The sequence below is a fragment of the Schistocerca cancellata genome, chromosome 3 (assembly GCF_023864275.1).
Source record: "Schistocerca cancellata isolate TAMUIC-IGC-003103 chromosome 3, iqSchCanc2.1, whole genome shotgun sequence".
Taxonomy (NCBI): Eukaryota; Metazoa; Arthropoda; class Insecta; order Orthoptera; family Acrididae; genus Schistocerca; species Schistocerca cancellata.
The window spans coordinates 9,081,572-9,092,167 of NC_064628.1; the positions used below are offsets into that span (position 1 = coordinate 9,081,572).

The 10,596-nt window shown below is 44.7% G+C and overlaps 1 non-coding gene across 1 annotated transcript; it reads left to right on the forward strand.

The window, feature by feature from the left end:
- The first annotated feature begins 6,940 nt into the window (after window positions 1-6,940).
- On the forward strand, window positions 6,941-7,014 carry Trnat-ugu (transfer RNA threonine (anticodon UGU)). Its single transcript has one exon. It is a non-coding gene; the product is annotated as a tRNA-Thr (tRNA).
- The last annotated feature ends 3,582 nt before the right edge of the window (window positions 7,015-10,596 follow it).

Consider the following 10,596-nt stretch of genomic DNA (forward strand, 5'->3'; position numbering starts at 1 on the left):
TAAAGTGTAGCGAGACAATGTTCAAAACATGATTGAAAGTACGTTCATAAACAGAGATAAGAACATCTATGACTGACATGTCATCTAAAGTCGACTTACAATTTTAAAATGTTAGAAATAAGGAAATGAAGTAATACAGAATACTATGCTTGTAACGTACGTTGTTGTTCTACATTGTTTAGCTCTGGTATTAAAAGTGTCACAGAGAAAGCATCCTAGGTTTTGGAGGGAAAAGGCGTAATTGTAATGATCTCCACTACAACAGAAACAAGAAGCACAGCTTAAGGAAAAATAATGTAATGTGTGTTCCAGCTCACAAGCGACATTGAAGCAGATAGTTCCTGTGACTTGGTACGTGCAGAGGTTATATTCGACAACCAGAATAAATTAATAACTTGCTCCTTTTACCGTCCCCCGGTCTCAGATGAAACAGTTGCTGAACATTTCAAAGAAAACTCGAGTTTCATCGCAAATAGGTACCCTACCCATACGATTATAGTTGGCAGTGACTTCAGTCTACCTTCTGTATGTTGACAAAAATACATTTTCAGACCCCACTGTAGATAGAAAACAACTTCCATAATTGTTCTAAATACTTTGTATAAAGTTATTTTTTACAATTAGTTCACGAGGCAATTCAAATTGTAAATGGTTACGAAAACACACTTGACCCCTTAGCCACAAATAATCCTGAGCATCACGACGGGTACAGGAATAAGTGAACACACAGCCGTAGCGAGGCTCAATTCCGTAACAAAGAAATTCACCAAAACTAAACGCGAAATATATATATTTATAAAAAATTCGGTTGACTTCTTTCTAAGAGACAGTCTCCAGTCCTTCCAAACTACGTAAGTGAAGACCATATGTGGCTTAAGTTCAAAGAAATAGTATCAAGATCACTCGAGAGATTCATACCAAATAAATTAATATCAGACGGAACTGATCGCACATGGTACACAAAACACGACAGAAAGCTGCTGCAGGAGCACCGAAAAAGGCATGTATAATTTAGACGAGCGCAAAATCTCCAAGATTGGCGAAGTTTTACTGTGGCTCGAAATGTGGTGCGGATTTCAATGCGCGATGCATTTAATAGTTTCCACAACGGAACTCTCTCTAGAAACGTGGCGGAAAATCCATAGAGATTCTGGTCCTACGTTAAGTAAACCAGCGGAAAGGCTCAGCAAGCAGTGGGTGAGGAGGAGGTGGAGGAGGAGCAGGAGGAGGGGAAGACAAGGGACCCAACCTTTCGGAGCAGGTAAAACCATGACAAATGTCCGTCGTGGCAAATGTCCGCACACCCAATCATACTGACACACGTCGTATGTACTCGTAAACACCGGGGGTTTGCGAGGTAATATCCGGCCTAGAGGATCAGGCAGTGACTTCGTGTCGCCTCTAGCACCAGGAGCCAGTATCAGTCTTCTGCAGGACGCAAATCGCGGTCTGTACCGAAAGCAGTGAGGCCTGCCGGTGTTCCTCCGAGGTCAGACGTGTGTCGCTCTGGTGAGAGGCGAAGCTGGCTCGGTGCAGTGTGCCACCTCAGCCTTGTCCGCTAAGCGGTGGCAGTCCAGGAAAGGAACGTTCCGCAAGCGGCCAACTGGAGGCTCCAAATGGACCTCTTATCTGCTCTCCGAGCGTGCAGACTGCTCCATCTGTTTACTTCAACTGAAAAGCTGCGATTTCGCATAGGTGCAAAGTCGTATGGACGCAGAACGCGGAGAATCACTTTTGAATTACTGCAGGTGTAAGGGAATTCCTAACTTAGGACTGAGGTCCATTTGTTAGGCTAGAGAGCGGAAGATGTGTTAAATACCGTAATGGTACGTGTACCAGGAAGAGAAAACTGAGCGAGGTGCTTCTGACAGGATCTGATTTCAAATCCCCGAATTGTCATTCAGATATAGTTTTCAACATGACTGCGTTCGACGGTTTTCACAGTAAAATTAAAGCTATAGCAGCCCTCGGTCGCAAAGAAGTCTTTTCACCTAGATTTCGGCACTGCTATTAGTGCCTTCATCAGAAACAAAACACTCAAATTGGCATATCCCGCATAAAATTAAATATCAAGCCATAAAGCTTTTGTCACAAAATTTTTAAATCAGAATGTATAGAAGGCAAGCCACTATGGGCTGCTCACACATGTCGAGCTACGGTAGCATCAGACTAATTAAGGCACTCATAGCAGTGCCGAAACCTAGGTGAAAAGACTTCTTTTTTCCGAACTAGGGCTGCTATTGCTTTAATTTTATTCAGACGTAGCTTTTCCGTGGTTTACATAACTCGCTTAAGGCAGTTACCGGGACGCTCCATTATCGAACATTTTTTAATTGATTTAATTTCCCATTATTCCTCAATCTGAGCTCACGTGACCAGTCTCTCATATCCGACATATTGACCAGACATCCTAAACGCTACGGATCATGGCAGACATATAGCTGCAGTATTTTTGACTTCCAAAAGCAATTGATTCAGCGCCACATCAAACTTTAGTAACGAATGAAATGTGTGTCTCGACTGAGGATTTCTCGGAAGGATGGACACAGTATGTCATTTTCGAATCATTGACAGAAGTAGAAGAAACTTCAGATGTGCCTCAGAGAAATGTGTTGGGACCCTTGGTGTCCATGTTGTATATTAACGACTTGCTAGACAACATAAACACATTAAGTGATGCTAGTAAGTATATAGGATTGTCAGGAACAGTTGAAAAGCTTGCAAGATTGTTGCAGGTTGGGTTGAGCTGAGACGTAAGTGTTAAAAAAGAAATCGATACGTCGCGCTGTTTCCGATTAAATCAGCATCGAATTTAGACAGTCAGGTCGCAGTGCCGGCAAATTCATGCAGCCAGCTATATACAGTGCCACCAAACGAGTTGTTCTTTTGCTTTCCTCAAACCGAAAAAAACGTTACTTTTCTCACTTACCTTAAATTTGTTGTTTCCGAAAAAGTGACATTTCAACTGGAAATGAGCATTTCATCAAGTGGTAAATCACGGACTCACATATATCTGTGCATTAGCGCATTTTAGCTCGCGCAAGGGCTTCAATTTGCACGCAGAACCACCTGATTAACTAACGTCAAATCTAATTAAGTCGAAAACGGCGCGACGTATAGAATATTTTTCTTAAATGCATTAAAAGCTCTTCAGACAGTTTCTGACTGCCCTGTATAATGGGCAGTCAAATGAAAACGACACAGACGATATAACGGAACATGAAGCTACGAGCATTTGGAAGAAATTCACGACTATGTGAGTGGCTCGAAAACGCCTTCAGTAATAGAACCCAGGATGTTAACGTCGACGGCGAGTGTTCTGCAGAGACAAGTGTATCGTCAGGAGTGCCCCAGGGAAGTGTGATGGGACCGCAGTTTTTCTCTGTATACATAAATGATTTGCCGGACAGGGTGGGCAGATATCTGCGGTTGTTTGCTGGTGATGCCGTGGTGTGTGGTAAGGTGTCGAAGATACAAGACGACTTAGGCAAAATTTCAAGTTGGTGTGCTGATTGGCAGCTAGCCCTAAATGTGAGAAAAGTAAGTTAATGAGAGTGAGTAGGAAGATTAAACCTCCAATGTTCGGATTACTGCTAGTGTCCTGCTTGACAGAGTCAAGTCGTTTAAATACCTGGGAGTAACGTTGCACAGCGATATTAAATGGAACGGGCATTTAGGTAGGTAGCATGTGGTAGGGAGCGTGAATGGTCGACTTCGGTTTAATAGGAGAATTTTAGGAAAGAGTGGTTGACCTGTAAAGGAGGCAGCATATAGGACACTGGTGCGATCTATTCTTGAGCACTGTTCGAGTCTTTAGATTCCGTACCAGATCACATTGAAGGAAGACTTCGAAGCAATTACCTGTAGGTTCGAACAACACGCAAATGTTACGGAGATGCATCGGTAACTCAAATGAGGATCCGTGTAGAGATGGTGACGTTTATTCCGAGAAACACGGTCGAGAAAATTTAGAGCACTGGCATCTGAAGCTGACTGACGAATGTTTCTACTGCCGCCAACATACATTGCGCGTAAGGACCAGGAATGTAAGATACGAGAAATTAGGGCTCATACGAAGGCGTACTGACAGTCGTTTCTCCCTCGCTCTGTTTGCGAGTGGAATAGAAAAGTTGTAGTAGTACATGGTATTCTCCACCACGCACCGTGGATGTTGGCAACGCAGGTTTGTGTATATTTGTGTGCTTGTTTATGTTTGCCTGTTAGACGTGCTCGGTGTGAGATCAGAAAGTTGTGTGTACGTCCGACTTCACTGTGGAGGGCGAGAAAGAGGAATAGAGGGATGTAGTGCGATTTTTGACTGTCGGAAGCAACGTCACGAAGTGAAATTCATGCCCTCTGGTGTGTATGACGAACACAGAATGTCAAGTGCGCATGTGTTTGCATGGAATAAACGATTCAGAGAACGCAGGATTTCATTGAAAGACAGCATTCGGTTAAGCAGGCTCATCTGGCATTGCTGCAGTGGATGCTGCTGTCAGAAATGACCGACGGCAAAAGGTGGGAGACATTCGGTTCGTGTTGGGTATCAGTCACGGTACAGTTCACACTATCGTGACAGTGCGTCTGAAGTTCCTAGCGGAGGTTCAAAATGGTTCAAATGGCTCTGAGCACTATGGGACTTAACTTCTGTGGTCATCAGTCCCCTAGAAATAGAACTAATTAAACCTAACTAACCTAAGAACATCACACACATCCATGCCCGAGGCAGGATTCGAACCTGCGACCGTAGCAGTCCCGCGGTCCTAGCGGAAGAGCAGAAGCTGAACAGAATGTCAATATCGCTGCAGCACACGGAACCGTATCATAAAGAAGAATATTGTTTCCTGTGCCGCATTGTCGTGGGAGATGAAACAGGTAACCATCATTTTGAGCCGGAGAACACGCGTGAGAGCCAACAATGGAAACACCTACATTAATTCCCACCGAACAATACGATATTGGAGTGCCTGTGTTATTGCGAATTACGATCCAAAGTTCCTTCCGACTGCACTTTCGTCGTAATTCGGAACAACACAGGCACAGCAATATTGTATTTATTCGCCGACACCGGGCAAGCGGCTTTCGAGTGAAATGTCTCCCCTGTACGGGAACACACAGAATGGATGTACGAGTACAGGTTGCAGACGCATTGCTGACGACATATGGAAGGTCCTATCTGGCCGTGACTCTTGTTCGGACAGGCCAATGACAAGGGGGCCGCTCGCGATAAGCGTGAAATGCGGGTTGGAGTCCTCATCCGGCAGAAATTATCATTGTCCTGATTCCATTATACACCTGATGGTAGTCCATAGTCGTAACGGCGAATATATTTCATGTATCCCACAGAAAATGCCCAGAGCCATAGCCGCCGATTTGATTCGGACGAAGACGTGCACTTTTCTTTGAAGGTGTTGACCGTCTTGTCTCACAATGGGATAAATGTATTAACAGGTGTGAGGTTTACTTTTGAAATAATGAACAGTTTACTTACTTCTTCCCATCTGTCTCGTTTTCATTTGACCATCCTGTATGTATACCACTGGTCTTGAATGCTGTTTATTACTTTAATTACTATAAACAAACGATTTTATTGGTATTAATACACTGATGAGCCAAAACATTATGACCAGCTGCTTGACATCGTGATGGTCCACCCTAGGAAGGCAATACGGTAGTGATTCTCGGTGGCTTGGATTTGATGAGTCCTTGGTAGGTTTCTGAAGACATGTGGTACCTCATGTCTACGCCCAGCTGCTCACACAGTACTTGTAAATTACGGACAGTTGGTTTGTGGGTGCGGAGCTGACACCCGATAGTGTCCCAAATAGGTTCAAATTTGGCAGTTCACTGTAATACTCCTCAAACTACTGTAGCATGATCCTGGCCTTGTTATACTGACAGCTATGCTACTGAAGGGTCCACTGCAGTGTTCACGTGCTCCACAGCTGTCATTGTGCCTTCGATTACTACCGCATGAGCTGTGGAAGACCAGGTGAATGTCCTCCATGGTTTGCGTCCCTGGCGATGTACATGATTTCAGCAGCCGTTCGCCTGGATGACTGAATATCCGAAAGCGTCCGTGGACCTGGTGTGACAGGAAAGGCGATTGACCTGACGAAACGACGCTTTTCCCTTGATTCATGATCGAATCTCGATGATGCAGAACGCACTGCGTTGTTGGGTCATAATGGGGACACGCAGCAATCGTCTGCTACGGAGCCCCGCGTTCAGAAGTGTGCTTCCACCAGCGTTGTACTCCTTCGCCACATTTGCCACAGATTGCCGTGTGCCCCGCTTTCCAGGCAAGCCTCAGGTGTCCACCTTCTGTGATGAGACCTGGACGTCCAAGACGTCGTCGCCTCCTCGTCGCTTCACCGTCCTTCGACCACATTCCGTAGATGTTCACCACGTCAGCATGCGAGCAGTCGACCGTCTTGGCCCTTTCCGAGACGATCGTTCCAAGGGCCGGACCGTAACAATCTGCTCTCTGTTTCAGTCGCTTATATCAGTAGACTTGCCCGTTTGCTTCCCTCATCGACGGTACAGTGGTTCCCCATTCGTCTCTGCTCCGCTTATATACTTCCCTTACCGTGACACGCGGTCGCAACACCTCCAGATGGCATTTAATGTCGCACTGGGCGGTGATCATAATGTTTTGTATATATATGAAGACAGTAACTGTTCTCGAAAGAACAGATACTGTAGATGACCGTGCAGCTTCATATATATAGTTAAAGGCTACCCAGCCATTGACCTTCGTCTGTGCGAATGCGCACAGGTTGCCCAAACTCTTACGGGAATCGCCAAAGCGTGCGCGAGTAATCAGTAAATGGGCAAATGTCTATAAGGTACATTACGTAGGTAGAATTGTGGACAGTTGGGAATGTATCACGGGAAGCGTGCAAGGGGTAAGTCCCTGCAGTCGCGCTATTCATCTGTGTCCTCGGTGGCTCAGATGGACAGAGCGTCTGCCATGTAAGCAGGAGATCCCGGGTTCGAGTCCCGGTCGGGGCACACATTTTCAGCTGTCCACATCCAGGTATATCAACAATACCTGTTGGCAGCTGAGGGTTTCAGTTAGTCATCAGTCATAATGTTTTGGCTCACAGTAGCTTTGCTGACAACCATGAATGTAATTTTTATACTTCTAAATCAATTAGCTTGAGATATCAGCGAACAAGTGAGTAAAAGTATGAAGCACTCGTCTTCATACCTAGTTTTGTGTTCATCTACATATACATCTGTACTCTGCAAACCACCGTGATGTGCGTGGCAGAGGGTACGTCCCATTGTACCAGTTATTAGGGTTTCTTTCTGTTCCATTCACGTATGGGACGCCGGAAGAATGATTGTCTCAATGCCTCTGCGCTTGCAGTAGTTGTTCTAATCTTATCCTCACGATCCCTATGTGAGCGATTCGCGGTTCTTGAAAATTTGTTAATACCCTTCTCGGGATAGACTCTTCAACAGTTTTCCAGTACAGTTTCTTCAGTATCTCTCTGACTCTCCCACGGATTAAACAAACCCGTGGCCTTTAGTGCTGCCCTTCTCCGTATGAGTTCAATATCTCCTGCCGGTCCTATCTGGTACGTGTCCCCACCCTTGAGCAATATTCCACAAACAGTGGCACGAGTAATTTGTAAGCAATCTCCTTTGTAGATTGATTGTATTCCCCAATATTTTATCAATAAACCGAAATCTACCACCTCCTTTACCCACAACTGAATCTATGTGATCATTCGATTTTATATCTGTACAAAATGTTACACCCAGGTATTTATAAGAGTTGGCCGAATTCAACAGTGGCTCATTAATATTATAGTCGTAGGATACTATGTTTTTTTTGTTTTTTTGTTTTTTGAAGTGCACAATTTTACATTTTTGAACATTTAAAGCAAGTTGACAATCTCTGCTCCACTTCTAAATCTTATCAATATCTGACTGAATATTTACACAGCTTCTTTCAGATAGTACTTCATCATAGATAACTGCATCGTCTGGAAAAAATCTTGTTTTACTATTAACATTGTCTGCAAGATCATTAATATACAATATGAACAGTAGCGGTCCCAACACACTTCCCTGGGGCACACCCGCTTACTTCTACATCTGACGATGACTCTCCGTCAAAGATAACATGTTGCGCCCTTCCTACTAAAAAAGTTCTCAATCCAGTCACAAATTTCACTTGATACCCCACATGATCGTACTTTTGACAAAAAGTGTAGGTGCAGTGCTGAGTGAAATGCTTTCCGGAAATCACGAAACACTGCATCTACCTGATTGCCTTCATCCTAGCTTTCAGTATGACGTGAAAAAAGTAAGAGTTGGGTTTCACATGATCGATGTTTTCGAAACCCATGCCAGTTAGCATTGAGTAGGTCATTCTGCTCAAGATATGCAACTCACCTAGCATTTGTCGATTTACTCTTTTTATATAAGCAATGGTAAGTTCAAGTAAATTCAGTTCAGAGCAGCACTTCCTTCTTTAGTACAAAATCAATACAGGAGTCGTTTCTGTGTATATATACAGCTACTTTTCTTCGGCGCCATACATGTAAACAAATACATTACGTTGCACAACTGTATTTTTTTAAACTGTTCCGTAACTGACATAAAATTAGAATATAATAATCTATTACATTGGAATAATTAATCAACAATGAGTTTTGAAATGCTCGTTAGTACCCCTAATTGTCAGTAGTTAAATACCTTAATTTATATTTTTATTGACGGCCGGAGTGGCCGTGCGGTTCTAGGCACTACAGTCTGCAACCGAGCGATCGCTACGGTCGCAGGTTCGAATCCTGCCTCGGGCATGGATGTGTGTGATGTCCTTAAGTTAGTTAGGTTTAATTAGTTGTAAGTTCTAGGCGACTGATGACGTCAGAGGTTAAGTCGCATAGTGCTCAGAGCCATTTGAACCATTTTTTATATTTTTATTCAGATTTTTATGGTGAATAAACGGTGAGTCGAAAAGGACTTAACAACTTTGGAATTATATATAAATTTATTGAGATAACTTGCAGAATCAGACGATGTGTCATTTTGGAGCAAACAACCTCAAGTTGATTCACATAGTGCATCAGTACTGCAGTCCGCCACCAGGAGCGCCAGCATAGTGCACAGCTAAAATGGCTATTTTCAGTGGTGAGCGACGCGCTTGCCGTGTGTTTTTGTGTCATGGAACGAAATTTTTAATTCCACATATCGATGAAGATGACCGTACGAGAGCTTTTACTACCAGCAAGACGGTGCACCACTTCGTTTACTCACGGAAGTTCGAGGTTTCCTCGATAATCGCTACCCAGGTCGGTGGATTGGGCGTGAAGAGCCAGTCGCATGGCCACCTCGCTCCCCAGACTTGACACCACTGGAATTATGTCCACACTACTACTGGACAGAATTCTGGACAGAATTCGTACGTATTGCCGGCAATGGAGGGTGAAGCTTTGACAATGACAGCCACGCGTGCTGGAGAAACGTTAGTGAAATCATCAGATGAACGTCGGATGAAGAACCCGAGACAGAAGCCAATAGGCAGTCTGTCTTTCTCGGGGGTTTCTCTAGATTTCGTGTGTATATTCCTCCCCTACCAAACAATAGCCGACCTGAAAAATCGAATCTACGCTGCCGTCGCTCAAGTTACGTCCGATTTGCTGCGACGAGCGTGGGAAGAAATTGGTCACCAGTGGGATGTGTTGATCAATCACAAATTGTTGTAGTCTCACCGAACCAAAGTGGCACATCACACTTCTATGTCAAACTTCAGGTTGTTTGCCACAAAATGACACATCAACCGATTCTGTAAGTTATCTCAGTAGATTTCTATGTAATTCCGAAGTTCTAAAGGCCTTATTGACTCACCCTACGTAAGTACAAAACCATTTGGGAGCACACTGGTATAAACTGCCAGCCCTCGGGCGAGCAGCGAGGCTCTGCCGTCAGACAGGGAGACCACACCTGGGGAGGAAAAAAATGTGTGTGAAATCTTATGGGACTTACCTGGTAAGGTCATCAGTCCCTAAGCTTACACACTACTCAACCGAAACTATCCTAAGGACAAACACACACACCCATGCCCGAGGGAGGACTCGAACCTCCGCCGGGACCAGCCGCACAGTCCATGACTGCAGCGCCTTAGACCGCTCGGCTAATCCCGCGCGGCACCTGAGGAGGGAAGGGAATTCTGAGAAAGGCGCGCCGGATGGGCCGCAGGTCAATGCTTGCGGCAAATGGGCGCTGGACACGCACAGGCAACACAGTTACCATCTCCTGTTGCGTAAGGCCTCCAGCAGCGACCGTTTTATGGCTCGAAATTGGAAAGGGATCAAACGCTGTCTTCAGCAAGCTCCGGGAAATGCGCTACAGTGAACTAAATGTAGATCTGAGTTTCTTCGGGACTCACCGGATTCCACTGAGGGCCCACAGTTCGGTATCTCTTTGTAAGCATGGGACGCCGCTGAACGTTATGTTCACAAAAACGAAATGTTTGTGCTCTGTAAGAACAGCCGGGACTGACTAATGTAAATAAACTGCAAGTTGCAAAGAGAAACTCGGTTGCACCGCAGGGATCCCACTTCAGTGGCCACAGCG